This window comes from Chrysemys picta, chromosome 5, assembly GCF_011386835.1.
Source record: "Chrysemys picta bellii isolate R12L10 chromosome 5, ASM1138683v2, whole genome shotgun sequence".
Lineage (NCBI taxonomy): Eukaryota > Metazoa > Chordata > Testudines > Emydidae > Chrysemys > Chrysemys picta.
In genome coordinates, this window is record NC_088795.1 from 90,414,338 (window position 1) to 90,442,107 (window position 27,770).

Here is a 27,770-nt window from a genome sequence, read left to right on the forward strand (position 1 = left end):
AAATGTGTTTTAAAATAATCTTTGCACTGTGTGACTTGCATGCAACTATAGCATCCTCCCACATAGATCAGAAGCAGGGTTTTGAACCCCTTCACCTTCAGATCTCTAACTTAGCTACTCTCTGTTTAGCTACCAGAACAAGGGCTGCAGGATGCCATTAAAGTGGGGGGCACAGATTTCCCTTCACTGACCCCCCTCTTCCCATCTCAGGTCCCCCTCCCCTATCAGCAGCCTGACACCCTTCCCTTCCCACCCTCCACCCCATGGGCATCTCATCCATCCTCTCCAAATCTGAGCAAGTTGTTTTGTGACCTGGTACACAGGGTTACAGCATCATTCAGGTCTGACCCAGTCAAAAAGTGGTCAGGCGGTGGACTGGATGGTCCCCAACCCCACTGCCCTTCTATGCAGCCTATGCAGAATAATTGTTAGCCCCTGCATAGACCACTCACTGGTGGAAGATTTGACATGCATTTTCATAGTGGGTTACACAGCTATTTATTAATCAGCTGTATAATATTGGTGATCAAGAACCCTGAATTCTATCCCTGGCTCTGGGAGAGAAGAGTGGGTTATAGTGGTTAGAGATAGGATAACACAAACTAAATTAGTCAGTCACCCTAAAAGGCAGGGTGACACAATAAATAATGTTGGGGATAGTAAATGTTAGAGTTGAAGAAAATGAAGGCTTTTCTATTCCCCCACCTGCTCAAGGAATGGAAGAGCAGAAAGAATGCCTAAAAGGACATTTTAAGCTTTTGGAACACCAGGACAAGCGCTAGAAGCAAAAACAAGTCTGAAGTCATCAGCTGTTACACTGAGAAAGAAAATGAAATAATAGACTGAGAATCAAGAAAACATATGTATAAATAAAGGGGAGGAGATGGAACTAGAGCTAAATAAACCATCAAAAAAATTCATACTAAAATAAAGAATTAATTTGCAACTCCATCAAAGATAACAGAAACATAATACAATAAATAAAATAAGAGGATGCATTTGAATATACAAATAAAAAAGAGCATTAACAACGATGTGGAGATTCAAAAATGTATAAATTATTCAGTATTACATTTTTGCCTCTTATTTTCTACAGTATAAAGCAGTGTGTTCTTGTCACAGAATTTTTTATGGAAAGACTATGGGGCACATTTTGTATTAGAAAACTCTTATTAACTGATGGAACAAAAACCTATTAAACATACATGCAAATCCGGAACAAGTAGTGTATGTTTTACATATAGTACTTATGAGATACAGTGTTATACACAAACTAATATGAAAGTGGCCTCTTTCATATAAGTATTTTATTTTAAAAATGTGTGGTATTATATAGGCTAGAGTACAGTAAAATATGTGCAACTTGCAAACTACCATATTGTTTATGTATAAACAAAAGCTTCATTTAAAAAGGAATAAAAATTGGCTAAGGGGAATATTACCCTTACACAAATCCTAAAAAGCATGGAAACACGAAGTTATGGGACGCCTCTTATACCCTAGCTTTCATACAGCATCTTTCCACTGATGGAGACAGACTCCACATCTTCACAAGGAACTTCTTTCTGCCTTCAATAAGAAAACACTACACAGAACACATTAATCTCCCTCACAGAATAACACTAAACCTTAATTACAACCTCAGCAATTTAGATGCACAGGTTAAGTGTGCTCTGCATTAAGTTTTATGGAGGGAAATGATATGACCTTATAACAGGAAAAATTGGGGGGAGGATCATATTATAAACTTTGCTTGATAACAGCATAATTTATTTAAATGTACTTTTGAGGAATGTTGGCAATGAGTTTTAACTATGTGGAAACTGAATGGTAACAAGCTAGTCATTTGTTAAAAAAAGTTAAGTAATGTTTGCTGCCTGATCTTATTTTAACTCTTTTGCTAAAATTAATGCCACCCCCATAAATTAACTAACAGAATTAGCTGAAAATTCATCTTTAATCCCCAGATTATGTGTAATAAATGTAGGAAGACACACTATATTCTTCATACAAAACAAAGAGGTTAAATCCCTCCATTAAGTAAAAAACTGGACCTAAATTTATACAGATGTACTATTATACGTTTATACTGGGGAGTCACATACTTCGTTGCTTCTGTAGGCTAAGAACACTGCACCAGCAGCTCTTTGCATTCCTCCATTCCACCCCACAACCTCCCTACATGCCACCTTCTCATTCCCCTCTATTTTAAGGACTCCATCCAAACTTCCTCCTGCCAGGGGTTTTGTGTGCCTACTATTCCCTTCTCCTCCCATCTGAGGGTCGCCCATTTCCCCCCAATGCCGCCAGCAGCTCTATATATGTCCACATTCCCACTTCCCCCATGCCCTCCAGTATTCCCTTACCTCCACAGGAGAGGCTCCGCATGCTTCCCATCCCCATACCCGGTTTCCCCAGTCTTCCCCCATACTCCATTCTGTGTGCCTCCCATTATTCGCTTCCTCCATACTTGGGTCCCCCATTCTCTACCCCCATCATTATTATTTGTCTAGGAGACAAGTTATTCAGGATGTCAACATGTTAAACTCTATTGGGAGGATGAGCAGGGACATTGTTTGGCTGGACGGTGTTAATTGGCATGTGGCCATTCTCCAAAAGTGGCCACACCCACATCAGATATCATTTGAACGCTTATTTTATGTACATTTAGGTGAGGTATGATGTGGAGCTTTCAAGTAGTGCTGTAAGCCTACAGGTGAGGTGAAACAATGGTACCCAGAATGAGAAAGTGTCATTTTTTGCAGTTCCAGAAACACTACCACATGATTAGGACTACAGTTTAAGTTAATTTTCACTCCTTAATGTGATATTTATTCATAAAAGCTAGCAAACAACAATGTATTTTAAAAACATTATTGGTTTGGCATAGGCAAGTATTTTCTTTTCAGAAACGATGAACCTGTTTAGCACGTGTCAAAAACGGCAAATATCAATATTTTGCAAAATATTACATGAAACGTTTTCACATAATACTCTGACAATTCAGAATATATCTCACAAGTGATTATAATAGTTTTCTATATTTTTAGTTGAAATTTCCTGACCCGATCAGTCTCATGCTGCAGGTTGAGAATACGTGCCCGTAATTTGTACTGTATAGTGGGTAGATATAAATTAATGTGAATTCCTAATGTAATGTTCTCCATCTGCAAGCTTTTGTACATACAGTGTAGCCTCTAGTCCAGTGGTGGGCAACTTGCGGTCCGTCAGGGTAATCTGCTCGTGGGCCACCAGACAGTTTGTTTACATTTGCACGGCCGCCCGCAGCTCCCAGTGGCTGCGGTTCGCCGTTCCCTCATAAAACAGAAACATTTGAGAGAGCACATCAAAGAGGAGATGATGACATAGTGTGCAGAATATCTGCAGAAGACTTGATTACTAAGGATGTAGTTTATCACTCAACATGCCTTTCTTCCTATGTGAGTAAAACTAATCTTAAAGCAAAACCAGCTACCTACACTGCAGCAATATGGGCAACATAAGACATTGCATTTTATCAGCTGATTGAAGAGATAGACAATGATCTTGTGTACAACAAGGCGGCTCTTCTCCTGTCTATGCAGCAACAAAGATATAAAGCCCTACTTCCCTCAGCTGTAGAAACTGCAAGCTATTCCAGTAGTAAATTACAGGCAAGATTAGAAAAAATACTATGGTTCTGCAATTTCATTCTATGCACAGCATGGACAAGGCAAATTTACCATTGTTCTATGTAGTGAAACAACAATAACATTAGCTGATGCTATTCAATCTGCTAGTAATGTAATGCAGAAACTTGCATCATCCAAATGTTTTGTGGATGTTCTTCTGGCAAAGGAGCCTGATGAACAACTTGCCAATGAACAAGTGTTCTTTTTATAGTGCCCACCTCAGTGCTTTGGTCTGAAATAGCCAAAATGAAAACCTCAGAATATTATCCAAAGCCAAGTGATTGTTTACAGAAGTCAGCTACTTTTGTGCCCCAAGTGGTGCAGGAGTTTGTCCTTTGGTTGATAGATAAAAAAGCCATATAATTCAGCCTGCAGTGAGCAGCATCCTTCAGAAGACGTTCAAAGAAGGTGCCTCTCAAATGTGAAGTGTATATCATGTAACACCAAAATTATAACACAACTCCATAGAAGCCTTGCTGCACAGCTACACCATGAATTCTCAATGTAATTGAAATATTACACTTTCATGGATTCCGCATGAATTATGATGAGCTGAGGTGGTTCATCATTAGTGCTGCAAAAACTGAAGTAGAAATATTCCAGGGAAGTATGTTCATTCCAAATGGAATTGTGCCACTGCATGCTGGTGGAAATCTCATCCATAAAGATGATGATAATACAGACATCCGCACAGAGACTGCTGATAGAAAGAATACCTTCCATTCAATGGCTAGAGTGCTATATCAAGAAAAGTCTGCAGACAGTCCAGCATCACAAGAAATATCACTGAAGCATTGGAAAGAAAAGTCACTTACGCTCCCCAGGCAATCAGAGTCTCTTATGCAGTATGCAGAATTTGAAAAACCTAGATCACATCCAGAACCGACTCACCATCAAAAAGTAATCTACAATTTCTGTAGCAAGGAAGTTGGTGGCAATGCTGTATGATCAAAGAGAAAAAGAATAGGCCCAGAGACCTGAATTCCTTGTGCCTCAATCTAGCCATCCAAAAGGACAGTCACTGGCCAAACTCCCACCATGTGAAGATAGCTTTGAAGAGCAGGTCAAAAGAACATCTTGGCATACAAAGACCAGTAGGAGAACACTTCAACCTCTCTGGCCACTCAGTAACAGACCTGAAGGTGGCAATTTTGCAATAGAAAGACTTCAAAAAAAGACTCCAACGAGAAACTGCTGAGCTTGAATTGATTTGCAAATTAGATACTATTAACTCTGGCTTGAATAGAGACTGGGAGTGGCTGAGTCATTACACTACTTGAATCTATTTCCTTATGGTAACTATCCTTACACCTCTTGTCAACTGTCTGTAATTGACCATCTTAATTAATTAGCCTCTTAGAGCTCGTATGGCATCTTCTCTGTATGTATATATATACACACTCTTATTATATGTTCCATTCTATGCATCCAATGAAGCCCACGAAAGCTTATGCTCAAATAAATTTGTTAGTCTCTAAGGTGCCACAAGTACTCCTGCTTTTTTTTTTTTTTTTTTTTTTTAAGATTTGGATGGCTTCACACGTAGACAGACAAAGTATTGGATCACCATTGCAACAAGAATGGAAAAAAGTGGACAATGAACTACTACTCATATTCTTCAAGGACCCAATGGCACCTGAGCTTCTACAGGACCTTATTTGTGCCTGTACTGGTACAGGTTGCTGCACAGTCAACTGTGTCCGTAGTCAGAACAAGCTTCCCTGCAAAGAACTGTGTGCATGCCAAGGCAATGAAGACTGTGGTAAACCATACACTTTTGACAGAGATCATAATGATGAACAAGCTGATGATAATGATGTGGACTAGAAGTGTCACCAACGCTATTGCATTTCAATGATACATATAAAAATTTCTTATTAGATTTTGTTTTACCTTTTAGATTGTTGTTGTGATCCTTTGAGGTCACAAAAAATAATCCAATTTTATGTCTTGAAATAATACACGGAGTCATTAAACTAATAAAAATGAATGCAGATCCTTCAAAGTGGTCACTTTAACATGTTGATGGTGTCATTGTTTATTCCCCTTTATATAGGAATGGCACCACATGACTGTTCCACATAATACCTCAATCTTAAAGTAGACGTGAGCTTTCAAATAACATATGATGTGCATGTGTGGAGAGAGGGTACATTAAGTCAATCAGATTGGTGGTGTCTGCCGCTCACCTAAGTGCCATCAGCCAGTGGTTTGAATGATACACAATTGTAGAGGTGATTGAAGCTGTTAGCTGTGCTAAACAGATGGCAGGGTTACATGGGTTCCCATTTTTCCTCCTTTTAGTTTTGCAATTTCCCCCCCAAATCAATGGGGTTCTCGCCATTAATGCCTACACTATTACTTGAAATTTTGGAATTGATTTAATGCGCCATTCAAAAGTTATCGCATTACATACTGGTACAAAGATAGACTAACATAGAAATGACATCAAGATGAGTGTGAAGCCTTTGCAAGCTTAGCCAAATATACAAATTGAGATATTAAAAACGACCATGTACAATTCATATGATCTGTCCATACAGGAAAGTATATGAAGTGAGGTGTGCAAAGTATTTATCCTCTGTTATTGTCATTCCACCTTAATTAGAAATATTTATAATAAGTTTTATCTGTTTCCAACTTCTTCTTGTAGGTGCTGATGGCATTGGGACAGGAGAGTTAAGAATATTTTATGTGCCACTAGTCAATTTAAAATCCTCCATTAAGAAATGAAGTGCAGATCAGTACTTTAGATTTTAAAAGGATGGATCACTTCTTGTCAATAATTTGCCAATGGTGACACATTCTGCAAACATGAAAAATGTCTATCTCAGCAAAACAGAGTTGCACAGGAGACCTGAGACATTCCTGAACCTTTGGATAGCCCATGTTGACCCTTTTGGCTGAGAAGAAAGTAAAATGTCTGATTCCATACATAGTGGTGGTTGGAAGTACAGTAACATACACATTTGGACGCTTTTCTACCTTGAGCATGAAGTTAGAGTTTCTTGTTTTATATGTTTACAACTCAAGGCATAATAGCTAAGACACATCCTTTTCTTATCAATTATCTACTTTCTCTCACATCTCCCTCTCCACCCAACATCTTGAACTGTTAAAACCAAGATATTCCTTACAGTATTACTTCAAAACCTGGAGACCAATTATTTCCTTACCTTTCTTAAGCCGAGTATTGTTGTTATATACTCCTATTAGAGTCTCTTCTGGAACTGGGAGCTTTCTTTAGTAACAAATATCAGAAAGTAAGGTGCATTGCCAGTGATGTTCTTCCCAACTATTGAGGGAAAAAGAGAAAGAGAGAGCTTTACTTCAATTTTTACTGGAATACCCTTAGAATATTTTACATCTTCCCATATGAAGCAGGTGCTTTATGAATAGAATACTTCCTGTCTGTCATATCTCTTGGCTAGAAAAATATTACACAAGGGAGATTTGTATGAACTTCTTACTTTCATTTGAGGCAGAATGTCATACAAAATAGTCTCTTTTCTCTCCTCACTGACTGACAAAACAGCAATACTTTCTTACTTTTCCTTCAAAAGAACCAAATCCTGCAGTTCTAAATCCATACTCATTTAAGAAAAACATTTCACTGGTTTCAATGAGAGTTTTGTCAGAGTAACGATGGCAGTAGTTGGCCCCAAATTTCTCAAGATAAAAAAATTAAATTTTTAAAATTATATTTTTCATCATAGCTTTACTAAAAGCAAGTGCTTTCTTCAAAACACAAGTTCGTCAAAAATGTATGTTATTTGCTTTAAAAAGTTCAAGAAAGATATATATTTTTGCTTTTGTTGTAATATTTCATGGAATTTTAGGGGGGTTCACTGAAAAAAAAAACCTGAAACTAAAAGCTTCTCCAGTTTTTGACAACCTAAACAAGAAAAAAATTAAATGAAAACCAAACATATACTTGTGAAAATTTCTATTTAGTCAAAAAGCCATCTGTGTCAGAAAAAAGTTTCAACCAGCTCTATTCAAAGTACTTAATAAAATAGATGAATAAGTAGGAAAGTGCTAAACAGAAGAAAACTAACAAGTAAAATCCGAGGGAAAAAATTACACAGACGCATCTAAGCACATTTAATGCGTTATTCGCTGTTTGATCAAAAAGATTCATTTACCAATTTTACATTGTAAAAATTTGCAAATTCAAATAAATGCATGCTGTGCCATTCCCTTCTGGTCTTCTTAAAAAGAAACAACATTTAAGAACACAAGAATGTCCATACTGAATCAGAAAAATGGTCCATCCAGCTCAGTAACCTGTCTTCCAACAGTGCCAGATGCTTCAGAGAGAATGAACAGGGTAATTTTGAGTGATCCATCCCCTGTCATCCAGTGCCAGCTTGTGGTAGTCAGAGGTTTATGGACACCCAAAGAATGGTGGTTTGTCCCTGACCAACTTGGCTTTTTTGAGCCCAGGTATACCTTTGGCCTTCAGAATACCCCTGGCAACGAGTTCCATGGGTTGACTGTGTGTTGTGTAAAAAGTGCTTCTTTATGTTTGTTTTAAACCTGCTGCTTATTTATATCATCGAGTGACCCCTGGTTCTTGTGTTATGTGAAGGGGGTGAAAACCCCCTCTTTTAAGACAATATTTTGCTTCACAATTTAATCACATAAAATTCTAGAAAATTCAATTATAGGTTTTCCACAGAAACTATAACTTATACCCACATTATAGCAGCTATCGGGTAGGGTCTGCTATACACCAGTCCATCCAATCACCCTCATCATCCTGAGGCAACAAGCAGAAATAGAAGAGTTAAGAACAAACAATGTGCCCTACATATCATCAGAATCACGCTCTGCTGGACAAAGGGGGGATAAATGAATAGTTGAAGGTAATCTAATCTACAGAGAACACCATGCCACCAGCTTGCAGACGTTTAACTGTGGGACTGTTAGCTCAAGTACTCTGCTGCTATAGCTAATGGGGGTGAGGTGGTCTCTCAGATAGTCAGGACACAAACACACACAAGACTTTTAGCTCAATGTCAACCCTAGGAAATGCATCTGGAAGCCAACAGAAAGCCTGCCCACTTGTCAGAAACTGCAGTCATATTTTCTGCAGCTATAGGTTGAAGGCATGCAGTTGCATTCTGCACCACCCACAGCTTTCAAGTGGTCTTCAAGGATAGGCTCATGGAGAATGCATCACAATATGAAAAATCATGGGAACTTTAGGGCCAATTTTTCAAAAAACAGACTGTATGTGTGTGCACTTTGAGTGCAGAATTTTTGGAGCACCAGCACTTATGCATCCAAATGGTAAACTTTAAATGTGAAAAATCCCATTTGTGTGTGCAAGTGAAACAGAAATTGGGCTTCATATATGTAAATTTTCTCTGGGCATAAGCAATAGTGTTAAAAAATAGCACATGCAGTGATTTGACCATTTTCTGTTTGTGTCCTGCAATTGGAAGACAGGTTGAGGTTGCTTTGAAAATTTGGTTCTTACCATCTATCCATGTAGAACAGGTAGGCTCTCATCTATTTTTTAGATTTCATCTGAAATCCTCACCCATTGGTGACCTTCAAAGGATGAAGGGCTGACCCAAACCTGTCAATTTCACACTAATTTAATATACTATCCCTAAGGCCCTGTCTATACTAGCAAGTTTCTACCAGTAAAGCAGCTTTCTGCGTTGTAACTCCCGAGACGTACACACTGCCAAGCCACTTATTGTGCAGAAACTGTGCAGTTGCAACGCTGTAAAACAAACAAAAAAAACCCACACCGATGAGAGGTATACAGTTTTCTGCACCGGGGGTACTGCACCGTGGTGCCAGTGTAGACACCCTGGTCAACTACAGCGCTGCAATTGGCCTCCCAGAGGTGTCCCACAATACCTGTTCTTGCCTCTCTGGTCATCAGTTTGAACTCTACTGCCCTGCCCTCAGGTGACCAACCGTCATCCCCACACCATAAATTGCTTTGGAATTTTAAAAGTCCCCTTCCTGTTTGCTTGGTGATTCATAGATTCATAGATTATAGGACTGGAAGGGACCTCGAGAGGTCATCGAGTCCAGTCCCCTGCCCGCATGGCAGGACCAAATACTGTCTAGACCATCCCTGATAGACATTTATCTAACCTACTCTTAAATATCTCCAGAGATGGAGATTCCACAACCTCCCTAGGCAATTTGTTCCAGTGTTTAACCACCCTGACAGTTAGGAACTTTTTCCTAATGTCCAACCTAGACCTCCCTTGCTGCAGTTTAAACCCATTGTTTCTGGTTCTATCCTTAGAGGCTAAGGTGAACAAGTTCTCTCCCTCCTCCTTATGACACCCTTTTAGATACCTGAAAACTGCTATCATGTCCCCTCTCAGTCTTCTCTTCTCCAAACTAAACAAACCCAGTTCTTTCAGCCTTCCTTCATAGGTCATGTTCTCAAGACCTTTAATCATTCTTGTTGCTCTTCTTTGGACCCTTTCCAATTTATATGTGCAGTGGTCTCAGCGCATCTTTCCAGGTGGCCATACCTGCTTCACACACAAGACAATCTCCCCCTTGGAGCAATGCCAGGCTGCTGGACCTCATTGGCATTTGGTGAGAGGAGGCTGTCCAGTCCCAGCTGCGCTCCAGCTGTAAGAATTATGATACCTACAGACAGATTTCACGATGCATAACTGAAAGGGGACATGACCGGGACACACTGCAGGGTCAAAGTGAAGGAGCTACGGAATGCCTACCACAAAGCATGGGAGGCAAACCGCCGCTCTGGTGCTGCGCCCATGAGCTGCCAGTTCTACAAAAAGCTGGACGCGATACTCGGTTGCAACCAGTAGCATAGCTAGCGGGGTGCAGGGGAAGCAGCTGCTTCCCGTCAGCACATTTTCCAAAAGCGGTGCCTGCCGGGCCGGCGCGGAGGGCAGCACAGCCGGAGGAGCCATGGGGGGGGGGCAGCAGGCACGGCCGGAGAAGCGAGGGGGCCAGCTCCTCGGCCATCACGCCCCACGCTCAGCACGGCCCCAACATCACTGCAGCCACCTCCTGCGGCGGCTCAGGGCTCAGCGGCCAAGCGCTCCCCGCCCCTTGCTAATGTGGCAGCAGCATCTCCCAGCAGCGGCTCGTGGCCCAGTGAAATATTCTGCGGCCCCCGCATCCCATTGCGGCGGGTGGGGGGGAGGCGAAAGGGCCTCTGTGCCTTTAAGGCCACTTGGCTGGCGAGCCCCGTGTGGAGCAGGGCGAGCTTGTGGATCCGGGGTGGCGGTTACCCCGGACAATGACGGGACAGTCAGGGCCCAGCCTGACCCAGCCCAGCAACGCCATGGAGCAAGGCTCGGCAAGCGACTCACGAGCCGGAGCTGGGATCCATCTGCGGCACGGGGCCGGGATCAGTGATTTACCCTGCCCCTGCGGCTACTCACCATTTTGGGTGTCTTGTTGCTCATGTGTGCTTGCCTGGGGTCAGCCAGTTTGCGACAGGTGTGAGAGTACTGGCTGTGTTTTAAAGCACTGAATCAGTGTTGTCTGTGTTGCAAACAATACTGCTTCTGTAAAATGTGTTTAAACTTCACAGAGACGACATTGGGAGCCCAGCCTCTCCCTTTGTTATCAGTGGCTGAACGGATGCGCAGAATTAGAAAGCGTCCATGAAGAACTAAAGAGGACTTTCTGTGTGAGGTCATGATGCACTCTGCTGCCGAAAAATAGGAATTGAAGAAGTGGCAGGACAGTGAGAAGAGGGACCAAAAGACGACCGCGGCACACCAGAAAGAAGCCACGGAGCGGCTCTTAAACATTATGGAGCGCCAAACGGACACGCTCCAGGCGATACTAGCTCTTCAAATCGAGCAGTTCCACGTCCACCCTCCCCTGCAGCCGCTGTCACAAAACTCTTTCCCATGCACCCCCCCAGACACTGCCAACACATGCTTATCAACCTCCTGGCTCCAGTCTGTACCTGCTGCATTCCACTCCTCCCCCGTCACAGTCCAGCTTTGCGGACTCCCAGTACCCACTGCAGTCAACACCTGCTCCTCTGCAGTTTGGCCCTGCTGAAGTACAATACCCGCTGAACTGTACTCCAAAGGAAAATGTTGGATATGATCCCTGGACATACACAAATCTTTAACCATCCCGGGATCCCACCTCCTCCTGGGACTTTCCCTTCCCTTCCCGCATCCCCTCAGTGCTGATGTGTTTTTTTGTTTGACTCTCTCCTCTAGTTGTTGTTTTTTAATAAAAGAATTGTGTTAGTTTGAAAGCAATCTTTATTCCATTAATTGAAAGCAAATAGAGCCCTACAAAGCAACAGACAATTTTCTTAAACCTTCATATTGCATATTCTGCACCAATCACAACCACCTCCTAGCATTACAAGCACTGCACTCCCAAGCGTAGCAACAAATTAGTGGCTTTCAGCTTCAAATTGATGCCTCAAGGCATCCCTGATCCTTATAGCCCCGTGCTGCGCCCCTCTAATAACCCTGGTCTCTCACTATTCAAACTCAGCCTCCAGGCGCTGAGCCTCAGTGGTCCAGCCCTGAGTGAAGCTCCCACTTCCCTTCACAAATATTATGGAGCGTACAGCACGCACCTATAAGAATTGGAATATTGTCATTGGCCCGGTCCCAGTATCCCATATAGGCAGTGCCAGCAGGACTTTAAACAGCCAAAAGCACACTCAATAGTCATTCTGCACTTGCTCAGCCTGTTGTTGAACCGCTCTTTGCTGCTAAGTTGCCCAGTGTATGGCTTCATAAGCCACAGCATTAAGGGGTAGGCGGGGTCTCCCAGGATCACAATGGGCATTTTGACGTCCCCTACAGTGCTCTTCTGGTCCGGGAAGAAAGTCTGAACAGGCCAGTGTTCTGAAAGATGCGTGTCATGCACCTTTCCAGACCAGCCTGTGTTAATGTCTGTGAAACACCCATGGTGATCCACAAGCGCCTGGAGAACCATTGAGAAATACCCCTTGTGATTAATGGCTAGGTGGTCTGGTGCCAAAATTGGAATGTGCGTGCCATCTATCGCCCCTCCACAGTTAGGGAAGCCCATTTGTGCAAAGCCATCCACAACATCACGCACGTTGCCCAGAGTCACGGACTTTCAGAGCAGAATGCGATTAATGGCCCTGCACACTTCCGTCAACAGGAGTCCAACAGTCAACTTTCCCACTCCGAACTGGTTAGCGACTGATCGGTAGCAGTCTGGAGTAGCCAGCTTCCACAGTGCAATCGCTGAACACTTCTCCAGTAGTAGGGCAGCTCTCATTCTCATGTCCTTGCGCTGCAGGGCTGGGGTGAGCTCATCACACAGTCCCATGAATATGGCTTTCCTCCTCCGAAAGTTCTGCAGCCACTGCTCATCATCCCAGACACGCATCACGATGTGATCCTACCACTTAGTGCTTGTTTCCTGAGCCCAAAAGTGGTGTTCGACTGTGATCAGCACCTCCATGAATGCCACAGGCAATCTCGTGTCATAGCTACTACGCATGGCGAGATCAATGTCACACTCCTCTTGCCTTTATAGTTTAAGTAATAACTCCACTGCAACTCCACTGACTAACTCAAAGTGTTAGTCAGAGCAAGCAGCATACTGGTCAGCAGTTCGGGATTCATTCCTGCAGACTGAAGCGGCAGGGCGCGCAGTACACAAACCCTTGAAAGATGGCGCCAAATGCGGACAGAAGCACAGAAATTCCTGAGATGCAAAGCAATGCATCACGGGGCATTGGGACTGAACCTAGGATGCCCCACGACCCCCTCCACCTTCCCACAACTCTTAGTGGCAGAAGAGGAAGAGATGCTCTGTGGGATAGCTGCCCAAAGTGCACCACTCCGAATACTGCTGTAAGTGCCGCAAGTGTGAACATGCTATTGCACAGGCAGCTGGCAGTGTGAACACACCACAGCAGTTTCCCTTCAGCGCTCTCTGAGCAGCGCTGGAACTGCCGGTGCTGTAACTCTGCCAGTGTAGACATACCCTGAGAAAATTGCCCTCTGCAAAAACATAAGACTGTGCACTCTAAGCAAATTCTCTCCTGATATTTGTCCCAGATCCCTAAATGGCCCCCTTAAGGATTGAACTCACAACCCTGGGTTTAGCAGGCCAATACTCAAACCACTGAGCTATCCCAGCAAGGAGAATCAAACTGCATTGAGATTATGTTTATCACACACATTCAGTCCAGCTGAAGGCTGTCAGACCACAATACCTTCCCCAAGATAAGACAGTGAAGTTGCTCTGTTAGCTCACAAAGATGAGGCCTGTGCTTTTAGAGCTAAAAGCTGTGAATTCTAGTCACAGTTCTGTATGTTAGTTGATATCTGTAAACTGTATGAGAGAGCATAAGTCATAACAAGCATGCAATCTCTTCAGCATTCCCTGTCCTGCTGAAATGGCAGTGCTAAATGGCAAGCAGGGGAAGTCAAACCCATATCTCCCTCAGTGGGACTGCTCCCTAGTTCATTTAACACATTTCCCCCCTTTACTTCAGTTATTTTACTTGTCCTGGCAGAGCAGATGTCAAGGGTTCAGTGCATTGGCAATAAAGAACCTGCTGTAACTGAGAGACCACAGTTCAATTACTTTGACTGCATCCCTCTGGGAATAGCTAGCCTATTGGTGGCTGTTACTATATAGTATCATGTTTCCTTCTACCCCCTTAAGGTTCTGAGGCGCATATACAATGGTGTGACTTTTCACTGAGCTTGTGCCTAACAAAACATAAAAAACAGAAGGAAAAGCCAAAGAAACAGAACCCTGGAGCATAGCACAAGCCTGCACTGTCAGAGCTGTGAGGAAGAGAAACACTTAGATTAATCACTGTATACCAGCACTGGGAACGCATCCAGAAAGGTGATGGAACAAATACTCTTCCCACATCTAGTAGCTTTCAGCTTCCTCCCCAGATAAGCAGTGTTCTGCTGCCACTATTACTCCCACAGATTTCTGGGAAGGAAGAGGTCCTTGGAAATTTCTTTCAGGATACCATCCTAAATTTGCTCTTCCAAAGCAGCCCTGAGATTCAATGCAGCATTACAATGTACAGTTCCGGCAGAAAAAAATAAGCAGATGCATATTCTGTATACACTTAGGAGCAATTATCACATCCCACATAATAATTAACACCCAGAAGCAACTAGGAAGACACCCAGAATGCATAAAAAAACCTAATTGGAATGAAATTCAGGAAAGGAAAAACTGTGTGAATTTATCATGTTTGTATTGGGGTGAGAGAAGTGGAGAAAGACGCTATATAGTGGAGCTTTTTACAGTTCAAACAAATTAAACATATGAGTACAGATATGCTTCTTTGCATCCTGCCTCCAGAACTACACTAGTACAAAGTTTTGCAGCAAAAGAAGCCTGTTATAAAAGCAGCTCCCTAAATATAGCCCTCTTAGTACTAGAGTTACAGGCAGGTAAATTGATCTAGTACTCTATTTTCAAACTTCTCAAGGACAATTGTTCTTGTACATACTCCACAGGGTTGTCACTCAGACATGCAACATGAGACAGGGAGGTAGGTAAACACAGCAAACGAGCAAACATTTATAGTTTGCAAAATACTTCACATTTTATTAATAGATGTTTAATAGAAAGGTGAAACCTGATTACTTTTCAGGGGAAACAACTGACACATTCTGTTTTCTTGGGAAAATATTCCAGTGTTCTTCTTTGCAGAATGCCTGAGCTAGGGAAAAAACTTCAGGACAAGCGAAAATGACTTGCATCCTGAGAGTGGATGCTACAAACATTATTCATCAAACACTTTCTCTCCATGGAGAGGATGGCATTGACTCAGTAAGATGTATATGCTTCCCTCAAACACAGATAATACTGATGACTCAGTGGAGAAAGCATTAGGGTGTTGATTGTGGCTCAGATTGAAAGAATAGAGTGAATGTGTCTCATTAAAGTTTTGTAATATGAACAAGGGGAAGGTCTCATTCTGAATCATTTGTAGTAATGCTTTCCATAGAAACAGACAACTCATTCCTCCCAGAAATATTAGGAAAGAATTTTGACATCTGCAGATCAAAAGTGCTAAAAGTATGTAGGTTAATTCTCTGGCAATCTGCCCTTTAATTGAGGGGAACTTGATTTTAAGTTTCACAGAGGAGTCATACTGGATTAGGAGTAGTAGTAATATTGGCTTCTAGAAATTTCTTGCAGAAAGCAAGCTGAGAGAGGTCTTGAGGTGGAGTCATATAGCTAGCTTTTCTGTTTATTTGTTTAATTGAACAATATATTATATTCAGTTCTCTCAGGTGCTCCAAGAATCCTTTGATTTTCCACACGCCTCTTAAGTTCCAAAACACATACTTTATGGATATTATGTTCTCTCTGGCCAATGAAATATTATACTCTCTCTAAGCAAGGCAGAAATAGTGTTATTATGGCCAGAAATTTGGCTTCCGAAATCACACATGAAAATATCATTGTTCTGAATTTTGTTAGGCATGTTTACCACTTTCTCTGCTGTCTCTATATACACTAATTTACACTGCAACCAGTAACCTGGAAGAAAACACATCTCTAGCTTCAACTAGAAGTGGGCTGTAGTCCACGAAAGCTTATGCTCTAATAAATTTGTTAGTCTCTAAGGTGCCACAAGTCCTCCTGTTCTTCTTCTAGCTTCAACTGTAGCTAACAGTTCCAACATAAATGGAGAATTTTATATCACATCACAGGTAGAACCTTCTGAAGAAAATGTGGAAATTGGAATAAGAGACAGAACAGCTATAATAGATATTACTACAATTTCTCTCCTTTTCTATAAGACGATTCAAAATATTTAAGGGGTCTCCAATCCTTTTTTCCAACGGAACATGGAGTCCCAGCTTTTAAGGACATCCATGTGTATCCATCCAAGAGCTCACTGTAGTTTCTGAATATCTCTATCAGGAATACTATTACAGCTTATTTAAGAGTTTAAAACCCTATAACATTCACCTCAGAAAGTGTGCATATTTTAATTTCATAATCTTGCTCTACAACATCAGGAGAAAAACCTTGCATTTCTGGAGATTAGAAACTGTGACACATTAATAACGGCACACTACAGCTTTTCAATCATTTTTCTGTGTCTGCTAAGAACTCTAGCTAAGTGTAGATTTTATTTAAAATACATTTCCATTGGATATGAAAACTGCAAGTAGCATATTACTCAGGCAAAAAAGTCCCATGGGCTCACATTGTATGATATAACCTACCAAGCCACCAGAGAGTTATGTAATGCAGTGAATAATGTCACCAACAGTGCTGTAATGAACACTTACAAGTGATGTAAGAAGGTGAGACAATCACCTCATCTAGTTTTAAAATTATTTTTCATAGAATCAATAAAAATGCTATAATCCTATTTTTAAAAAATCCATACAAAACCACAGAAACCGCTTCAGGATGAAAAGATAAATTTATGTGGATTTTTTTCTTTACATGGATGTATTTTCAGTTGTTTTTATGTATGTGTTTTATTCATAGTTGTCACTGTTGTTTAGTAACAGTTACAATTGAAAGTCTATGAAAGGTATACAGAAATGAATATCAATAAGATATCAAGAAGGAAAACCTAATAACCATGAATTAGTGTGTCCTTTTTTCAAAGCATTCATCAGTTTGAACATTCAGAACTGGTTTGTTGGCGGTGAAATTCAGAGTGCTTCTGACAGGGGTTGGTTTGGGGAGCAAGCCAGTGTTAAAGGCCTAGCCATTTCAATGAAAAGCAATGCTGGGTTTTGTTGCTGTTGTTTTTAAGAAAAAATGCTCTCTCTCTCTCATATTCAGAAAGCTGCCAATTTTAAACATTAAGCTACCAGATCTTAAACTCCCATCATATCATATAGCACACAGTTTAAATAACATGGATTATCTTTGTTAGCAGATATAATTTATAATAACCACAGTTCTTAAAAGCCAACAGGTTCAATTATCTCATTAGAGGAACATATGGCCTCACTAAAATGTCTCAAACGGTTGTATAGTTCTTGGCATGTTCCTGCTCATTTAGGGCCCAATCCTGTTCCCACTCAAGTAAATGGCAAAATTCTCCTCGACTCTGTGCCGGATTAAGGTATAAAATAACTAAGCTACAGTTTAGGGCCTCACAATATGAGGAGCCTCTAAAAAAGAAAAAACGGACTCAATTTCAAATGTTATCAAAATCGGTTGAAAAAGGAGATATGGGAAAAAGAAGATTCTCTCTACATATAGATGTTTTTGTTCAAATATGACAAAAATATACACATCTGGCTACACAAATACTCCTACCCTATGCTTACCCTTCACTAATTGTTCATTATTGACAGGTGGGAGGCCAGGGCTGAGAAAAAAAAAGTGATAATTGCACTTGTAAAATTAGTATTTCTATGAGTAAGTCTGCTATCTGGCTTCTAAGGCAGCGTTTTGTTGGCCAGCTGCTACTGGTAAAATTCTGACCGTGCCTTCATAACTTATTTAAATAAAAAAATTAAATTAAATTAAAAAATAAATAAATCTCACTGCCGATAAAATCAGGAAAAATGTGAGGTCAGAAACGGCACTGTCGTGAAGCAATCCTGCCAAACTCATACTCGTATGTTAGTGTGTTCTTTCAATCTGCACATATGTACAATTGTGTATATTAGTGCCCATGCCGCTTTTCGCTTCATGCACTATCCATGCTTCACATGATTGAGTTTGCAGGTGATCATCTTATGGACGTGGGTCGAGTGGATCTTGAGGAGGATAAATTTGTGTTGGCTTCCCTCCATCAGTTTCGGGAACCTTCACAGTAAATATTAGAGTGCTGACGAAAGGATAAATAGAGGGTTTTGAGAGAAGTGAAAGAATATTTTGATATATATGTATATCTTCTGAGTACTTGGTGAGCAAGTTATTTCAACCTATGTGCATATAAAAATATTAAAGCCTATAATATTCATTATATTTTCTTGAACATAGGCTAGTTTTTCCTCACTTTCTCAATGCCAGACTTTTTTCTGGTAACTTCTCTCTCTTTCATGCATATAGCTTGTAGTCACTTTGTGTGTCTGAGGTGTTTACTTAAGATTAATTAGTGATCCTAGGGGAGACAGGATAGAGAAGCAAATGCAAAGAGAGATGTCTGCCTAGAAAGAAGGCTGGGATTTTCTGGAGCGTGTTTGGAGTGCGCAAGACAATACATTATTATAGGTAGTATGCTATGTAAAAATTCTTATAGAGACTAATAAATTACATATCATATGCATAATACAATGTATTTTTATAGTATGGCAAAAGAAAAATCCCAACAATTCATTGTTTTGTAGTGAAAATTAAATCTGAATAAATATTTGTAAATATATTTTATATATAGTCTGGATAAACTTTGTATTTCCCTAACAAAAATAATCAAACATTTTGTCCTTTATTTGTATAAAAAGGAGGATAAATTTTCCTTATTCATGGTGTAAAAAAAATTATGTATCCTCTCTGGTTTTCCTGTGAGAACATAGACAAAATAGCACTAACTTTCACAGAAATATCCTAGTAAAATAACACAGGTTTTTGACATGCATTATAATATACAATAGATTTTTTATTTTTATATATATATATATAATATTATTTGTTGTATGGATATACAAATCTCAATATTTATATTATAAAATTAAAGTTTTTACTGGTTTTAATAAAATCTTTTTGCTACTAATTTTAGTACCAATATTAGGTAATTTAGCGTAACCTTCTATAAAAACAAAACAAATCAATTTATTAGAAAAATACAACCTGCATACAATTTTCTGATGGTTTGCTTATTACCTGGGTGTAATTCATATCAATATAACTAATAGTTGAGCTTTAAGCTTGTGGGTTAGCCATATCCTATCGCCTCTATTGCCAGCTTATATCCTTTAAGAGTCTCATTGCTTATTCAGATAAGGAATCCAACAATGTAGATGCCCCGACAGACAAAAAAAATTTCCTGAGAACTCTTCTAGTAAACTGTATTATTTACTGTAATTTTGTTTGACTTTGTATTTTTTATATTGTTTACTTCTACTTTACTTACATACACAATTAGTTCAAAGAATCTGTCTAAAATGTATGTCATGTCGTCATTATGGCTGCTGAAAATGAAGATTATTTTTCTATTTTTACAACTTCACCTTTGCATATATGCCAATGTCCTTTCTGTTAAAATAATAAATTCTTTTTTTTAAATGTTATGAGGCCTCTTACACTTGACATAGTTTAGGGTCAGAATGACATAATCTGGCCTGTCTTGACTGCAATAGAAGCAGTTCCTTATTGTGGGCCTGATCCTGCAAGTGGCAGAGCACCTTCAGCTCCCATTGAGTTCAATGGAATTGGCCTTCTCAGAACATATAATTTTTCCATACGTATTAAGCACTGAAACTGCAGGTCAGCTTAACTGCAACTTTCCTCCTTGCTCACTCTGTAAAGTATTAGGTACAGTTAGTCAAAGACAAAGGGGGCCAAACTGGCCCGGCTGTTCAATTGTCATTAGCCTACAATGGATGTACAGTCACTTATCTTTAAAAAAGTGAAAGAATCTACTTTTGTTCTTGAGCTTCCCTGTTATCAAAGGAGAGGTAATTTCACTTGCCCCATCCTGGTTCTGAGCATTTTCTTTAAAGAATATGGAAGCGGAAGTAGGAAAGAAAACAATTTATAGATCACAATCAAGAAGATTTTATTTACCAGAAAAGTGAACGGTCTACTGGGCACAATAAAGTACATTTTCCCCAGCCATTAAAATACAGTGGGCTAGTTCTGCTCTCACTGTAAATCAGGAGTAACTTGGCTGAAGTCAGTGGACTTGCACAGATTTAAAATCAGTGTTGATGAGAGCAGGCTCCTGCACAGTATATGTATTTCTTTAACATATACCTAGAAAAAACAGGAGGCTTTTATCTTGTCTTTTCTCAGAATCAGCTAATTCAAGCACTACTTGTCAACTAGGTAAATATATGCAGAAATAAAATTTTATTTTAGTGCATCCTGACAAAATTACATTCATTACTTCCTTTCCCTGTAAAAACAAACAAATCTCATGCCAAGATATCCCTAAGAATCTGAAGATTGATAACTAGCAATTAAAAGTGCAGCAAATAATGGCAAAAATAAAGCTATATTTTAGTAAATATTAATAAATTAAAAATAAATGCATATATCCTGGGGATGGGAATGGTGCCCAAGGGCTTTATGACTCCTCCTTTTGATTTGTTATTTAAACAAAAACAAACGCTGTGCTTAGCTTGTCTGTTTTCTTTTAGTGAATGTCAGGTTTCCAAGTTTTGAAAAGAAGAATTCAACGCCATAATTAAGGCCCTACCAAATTCACTGCCATGAAAAACGTGTCATGGACATGAAATCTGGTCTTGTGTGCTTTTACCCTATACCATACAGATTTCACAAGGGGAAACCAGTGTTTTTCAACTTGGGGGTCCTAATCCAAAACGGAGTTGCAGGGGAGTTGCAGTATTGCCACATTTACTTCTGCGCGGCCTTCAGAGCTGGGTGGTCAGAAAGCGATAGCTGTTGGCCAGATGCCCAGCTCTGAAAGCAGCACCCTGCCAGCAGCAGTGCAGAAGTAAGGGTAGCAATACCATAGCATACCACCCTTACTTCTGCACTGCTGCCTTCAGTGCTGGGTGGCTGGAGAGTGGTGGCTGCTAACTGAGAGCCCAGCTCTGCAGGCAGCAGTGCAGAAGTAAAGGATGGCATAGTATAGTATTGCCATCCTATTTCTGCGCTGCTTCTGGCGGTGGCTCTGCCTTCAGAGCTGGGATCCCAGCCAGTGGTGTAGCCAGGTCTTAAGTGCAGGGGGAGCAAACATAAAAAAGGCACCCCCCCTTGGCTCCTCCTCTGGCCACGCCCCCCCCTTGCCTCCTCCTCCGGCCGCTCCGCGCCCCCCCCCCACCGGCTCCTCCAGCTGCGCCACACCCTCCCTCCCCCGCTGGCTCCTCCAGCCATGCTGCGGCCATGCTGTGCTCCCCCTCAGAGGGGCTTGGTCCGGGGGGAGGAGGCCGGGTGTGGCCCGGCCCTGCTGGCTCCCGCTGAGTCCAGCGCGACCTAGGAGCTGGCTCCCCACAGGGAACGGAGTCTGTCCCCGTGGCTCGGGCGGGGAGCTTCCTTCCAGCTCGTCTCCTCCTGGGCTGGGAGAAAGTGCCGGGCTCGCCGTCCCTCCTCCCCAGCAGGGGCTCAGGCAGAGCGGGCTGGCGGTGAGGGCTAGCTGGGGCTGGTGGCTCCCCACAGCGGAGCAGCAGGCACAGCCTTCGGGGAGGCCGAAGGGCTCCTCATGGCGGAGGTGGGGGGAGAGCCGCATGGCTCCAGCTCCGTCCCTGTTCCGGGAACCGAGGCCGCCACCCTGGGGCCCGAGCCGCTGGGCCAGGGGTGCTTGGCCGGCGTCGCTCGGCCAGGGCTGGGACCGGGCCAGAGCCACTGGGGCCGGGGCCGGCGCCCCAGGGCCCGAGCCGAGCCGGGCCGGAGCCACTAGGGCTGGGACTGGCGCGCTCGGTCGGAACGGGGGCCGGCGCCTCGGGGCTGCTCGGATGGTGCCACTTGGACAGGGCCGGTGAGCTCGGCCGGAACCGGGGCCGGCGCCCCGGGGCCCGAGCCGAGCCAGAGCCACTGGGGCTGGCCGGGGCCGGAGGGAGTTGCTCGGCTGGGGCCGGAGGGAGCCGCGGCGCGCCTCCCCGGAGCCCTCCTCCTCGTGTCCCTCCCCCGCCCCGCCCCAGCTTACCTGCTGCTGCCGGCCTGCCCCTGCTTGTTTTCAGACTTCCTGCGAACATCTGATTCAGCGGGAAGCAGGGGAGGGGGAGGAGCAGGGGGGCGGGGCGTTCAGGGGAGGGGAGAAGGGGAAGTGAGCTAGGGGAGGGGTGGACAGCTGCAGGGCCCTTTTAGCCGCGGCCGGCTCTGCTCAGGCGCCGCTTTTGAAAAATGTGATGAGGGGAAGCAGCTGCTTCCCCTGCACCCCACTAGCTACGCTACTGCTCCCAGCCAGCAGCTGCTGCTCACCAGCTGCCCAGCTCTGAAGGAAGCGCTACTGCCAGCAGCAGCAGCACAGAAATAAGGGTAGCAATACCACAACCCCCCGCACAATAACCTTGCGACTCCCCACAACTCCTTTTTGGATCAAGACCCCTACAATTAGAACACTGTGAAATTTCAGATTTAAATTGCTGAAATCATGACATTTACTACTTTTAAAATCCTGTGACCATAAAATTGACCAAAACGGACTGTGAATTTGGTAGGGCCCTAGCAATAATGTTTGTGTGTTTGGAAATGTAATAGCACAAGTTTACAGGGATGATTTTCAGAAATGCTGATTATGGGAGTGGGGACCCTTCTTGGATCTCATGATCCCCATTCCCCCCTTTGAGTTAGAATATCAGGGTTGGAAGGGACCTCAGGAGATCATCTAGTCCAACCCCCTGCTCAAAGCAGGACCAATCCCCAGACAGATTTTTGCCCCAGATGGCCCCCTCAAGGATTGAACTCACAACCCTCGGCTTAGAGGCCAATGCTCAAACCACTGAGAGTTCCTTCTCCTGATTAACAATTACACACACACAGCATTTGAACCTATCACTAGATCTCCTCTACCAACATCACCTGCTTTATGTAACCTGCAATGACACAGGCCACTCTGGAATACTTCCTCCTGCAGCAAACCCCTATGCCAGACAGGGAGCAGGTGACAAGATACTATTTTTTTTTAAAATCACCTCTGCTTACCGCATCAGGAGAAATCTGAGGAACTGTCCCAGACTGAGGTGTCAGAGGGTTTTTTTTGGGAACAAACTGATAAATTAAACAGAAATAAAACACCAGAACCAGATGGTATTCAGCCAAGAGTTCTGAATGTGCTCAGATATGAAGTTGCAGAAGTACTAACCGTGGTATGTGACCTGTTACTTAAATCAGCCTCTGCACCAGATGTCTGGCAGAGAGCTATGTGATGTCGATTTTTAAAAAAAGATTCCAGAGGCGATCCTGGAAATTACAAGCTGATGAGCCTAACTTCAGTAGAAGGAAAATTGGTTGAAACTATAGTAAAGATGGTGAGGGATGCAACCATAGGCGCCAACTCTGTGGGTGCTCCGGGGCTGGAGCATCCACGGAGAAAAATTGGTGGGTGCCGAGCACCCACCGGCAGCTCCCCGCCTTGCCCCCTCCCTCCAGCTCACCTCTGTCTCCTCCGCGAGCACGCCGCCGCATCCTGCTTCTCCTCCCTCCCAGCACTTGCACCGCAAAACAGCTGTTTTGCAGGGCAGGGAGGAAGGGGGAGGAGGCGGACCGCGGCGTGCTGGGGGAAGAAGCGGGGCTGGGGCAGGGCAGGAATTTGTGGAAGGGATCCAATAGGGGCAGGGAGGGGGCGGGGACTTTGGGGAAGGGGTTGGCATGGGGGCGGGGCCAGGGTGGTGTCAGGGCTGGGCCAGGGGTGGGGGGGCGCGAGCACCCACCAGCGCCAGAAAAAGTTGGCACCTATGGATGCAACCCTGCCAGAAAAAGTTGGCACCTATGGATGCAACCCCATGGTCTGGGTGTCCTCAAACCTCCAACTGCCAGAAGCTAGGACTGGATGACAATGGATAGCTCCTGTCTCAGCCGTCTGTTTCTCCTCAGAGCTTACCTTGGGGAACTCAGGATATTCCCTCTTGCTACAGGTCACAATGTTAACAGCTTTGTCATTATGTCATTTCCCACCAGCACATCAGCTGGAGGATAGATCGATCAATGGCTATTAGCCAAGATGGTCAGGGCAACCCCATGCACTGGATTTCCTTACACCTCTGATTGCCAGAAACTGGGACTGGATTACTCGATAAATTGCCCTGTTCTGTTCATTCCCTCTGAAGCATCTGGTACTGGCTGGCCACTAGCTGGACCATTGATCTAACCCAATACGGCCATTCTTAATTTTTAAGTCTTGCAATTACATATACTATGTTCTAATCAAATTAGGAATTAAAAAAATGAATTAGCCCATGCAGACATTAAGATAGACTATTAGTTACACCACCATATTTTGGAACATGGTGACACACACACAAAACCCCACATACACCATTTTCAGTGCCTTATGACTATGAAACCAAAAGATTAGTCTCCAAAGGTGAAACTCAAATTTATGTGAAATGTTTATATGTCACGGTCTTACCTCTTTTCTACCCAAAAAAAGCATAGACAGCTTGGAATCTGGAATAAACAGCCTGAAGAGTCAAGCTGAGTTCTTTTCTTCTCATGAATCATCAGTAATAAAGATTCTGCAGGTCAAATAAATGTTCTTATTTACACTTGTATAACCTTATTGTTTCAGGATGAAGCCATCCCGTTGATCCATGCAACTTTGTTAATCTTCTGTATTATCTTACCCTTCACTTCCCTCTTACCTCTTTCATTTCGTCTCAGAGAGAGGAAATACGGTTACTCATCTTCTCATAACAGCTATTCTTTGAGATGTGCTCTGTATGTCCATTACACTGTAGATGTGTGTATGTATGTCTCATGCACCAGTGCCAGAGAGTTTTCCCTAGCAATACGTGTACGGGCAACCAGGCACGTGCCCTGACTTCTATCATGCTCCAAGATCAGGGTACAAAGTGTGGAGCTGCCCCGCCCATCCCTCAATTCCATATGCCCGTAATCTAGACTAATTCATTGGGAAAGGAGGGTGGGTTGAGTAATAAATACATGCAACCATAGATGCAACCAACATGTTTGAACTAGTGGTGCTGGGGGTACTGTCTCACCCCTTGGCTTGAAGTGGTTTCCATCATATACAGCGTTTACAGTTTGGTTCAATAGCTCTCAGCATTGCCACTATACAAATTGTTCCAGACCACTGCATGCAACATACATCAAAGATCAACAGTTACTAGAAGGTGATTAACTGTTTTTTCTTCTTCAAATGATTGCATATATCCATTACAATGTCCAACTGCCAAGTTGTTTTCAACAGAGGTGGGGCTAGAAGTCTCATCAAAAGAGTGAGTGTAGGACCACTTTCCCCACATTCGCATTTCACTTTGATGCAGGAGTAATTGCATAGCATCTAGCAAATGTGAACTGAGAACCACGTCACTATTTGCACGTCCTTAGCTTCTTTGCCTTAGTTTCTTCATCTGCATAATTGAGACTGAATACTTAGCTCCTTCTAAAGGGGTTCTATTTTTATTTGTATTCCTTACAGAAGATTAGAAATGTCTTGTCTTAATAATTAATGTTTGTAAAGTACTTTGAAGACGAGAAGTGCTAAATATTAATACCATGAATTTACCTACCTGCCAAGACCTGTGTGTTATGATTTTCTGTTGTTCCTGCTGATTGTACCCTGAACACCTAAAACAAAGTAGGTGACTGCAGTCCTTACAATGCTTTAGTTGACAGGTCATCAGCTTTTGCAGGATCCCCTTAACACAGGATAGGACAGGTAAAATTCCTTAACAAGAGCTAACGTTAATTTTTTCCATTTAAAGCTAAATAAAAAAATTCTGGTGCTGATAGTTTCAGGGTTCTTTCAGCATTTACATTTCACAGATATATACCATTGCCATTTCTAATACCTTCCGGCAACGCACAGCTAGGCAAATAATCATTCTCAATATTCTTTTTCAAACTGAGTAGACTCTTACTCTAAGTAGCCCCACTGAAGTCAATGAGGTTACATATGCAGTAGGATTTCACTCAATGCAAGTAAAGGTGACAGAATTAGGCCTTTTGGCTGTGATTTTCAAAGCTTCAAAGAGGTCGGGGGGGGGGGAAGGGGAGGAAGAAGTTTGAGGCTCCTCCTTTCCACCACCTCTGAGGGAACTTGAGCCCTTAGAAGCAGTAGGTAGGAGCAATCCTTGCACTTGGGAAAATCACATGGACTAGCTATCTCTAGCCCCATATGCAGTGGGGGGACAAGCGTGACAGAAGATTCCTTGTGCTTCTTTATCCCCACAATCCACATCTGTGCCAAAGTGACGAACAATGCGTCTCATATTATATTGTACAGAAATAAATTTGTAAGGTGCCTTGGGAGCTTTCTGGACAAAAGGTGTTATAAAAACATAAATCATTAACAAGCAACCTTGTTCCTTTCATAACTAAAGAAGCATAAAAGCAATATGCTCTACAGATGAAAAGCCAGTCAGCAGTGTATGCACCAGTGGTCAGACAAGAGCACAGGCATCCATCCTTATGATTCAGTGGGTAGAAAATTCTTTTTGACAAGCTTCTAGTTTTCATCTCATCAGCCATGGATTCACAGTGATGAAGGGCTGCTAAATCCCTCTGTTGTGGTGAAAAACAAAAATTCCCCGAGTACAAACTAGCACCTAGGACAACAATTAGATCTCTGATCTTCACACAGAGCTGGTCTTAAATAATTCTTCTGGATTTAGGTGTAAAATATGCATTTGACATCAACATCATCATCATCATAAGATATCAGAGGGGTAGCCGTGTTAGTCTGAATCTGTAAAAAGCAACAGAGGGTCCTGTGGCACCTTTGAGACTAACAGAAGTATAGGGAGCATAAGCTTTCGTGGGTAAGAACCTCACTTCTTCAGATGCGAGTCACTTGCATCTGAAGAAGTGAGGTTCTTACCCACGAAAGCTTATGCTCCCTATACTTCTGTTAGTCTCAAAGGTGCCACAGGACCCTCTGTTGCTTTTTATCATCATAAGAGTGGATGACCAGACCTTATGTCCATGCTGGTAAATATTCAAGACAAAATGTTGATATAGGCATCACTACCTGCATGGTCTATAATAAAACCAGCTACTCTAGACTGTCACACAAACTAACAATAATTGATTAGCTGATTTCTTGTAGGCATTGTAACATTAGCAGTACCTGAGGGAGAAATTAAAAGAGGAAAGGGGAGTGGCCGTATAGGTTGTTTTGGAGAGAGTGTTCCATGCATAAGGGAGAGCATGGAAGAAAACGCAGACACATTTGTGGAAAAAAGCAGAGGGGGGGCTTGCAAGGCAGGCTTCATTGGTGCAGCATAAAGGACGCCATGATAAGAGACAAAGCAAGCAGAGAAAGTGGACACTTGCAGGGCTGTTCTTTTGAGGGCCAAAAGCTTCATGTAAGATCTCCAATTTACAGACTTGTCTTGTCTTCCCTGG

The 27,770-nt window shown here is 42.6% G+C and overlaps 1 protein-coding gene across 19 annotated transcripts in view; it reads right to left on the bottom strand.

The window, feature by feature from the left end:
* Window positions 1-27,770, bottom strand: part of CRACD (capping protein inhibiting regulator of actin dynamics) — a 215,452-nt gene that overhangs the window by 118,167 nt on the left and 69,515 nt on the right. For 10 of the 19 annotated variants that reach the window (XM_065596850.1, XM_065596842.1, XM_065596834.1 and 7 more), the window contains exon 2: window positions 6,848-6,966. The exons of 2 other annotated variants lie outside the window; for them this stretch is intronic. The gene's annotated coding sequence lies outside the window, so the exon portion shown is untranslated. Of the gene's footprint in view, window positions 1-6,847; window positions 6,972-8,372; window positions 8,434-27,770 lie in introns of those variants that run through there. 7 more of the 19 variants (XM_065596828.1, XM_065596827.1, XM_065596825.1 and 4 more) reach the window with 2 other exon arrangements.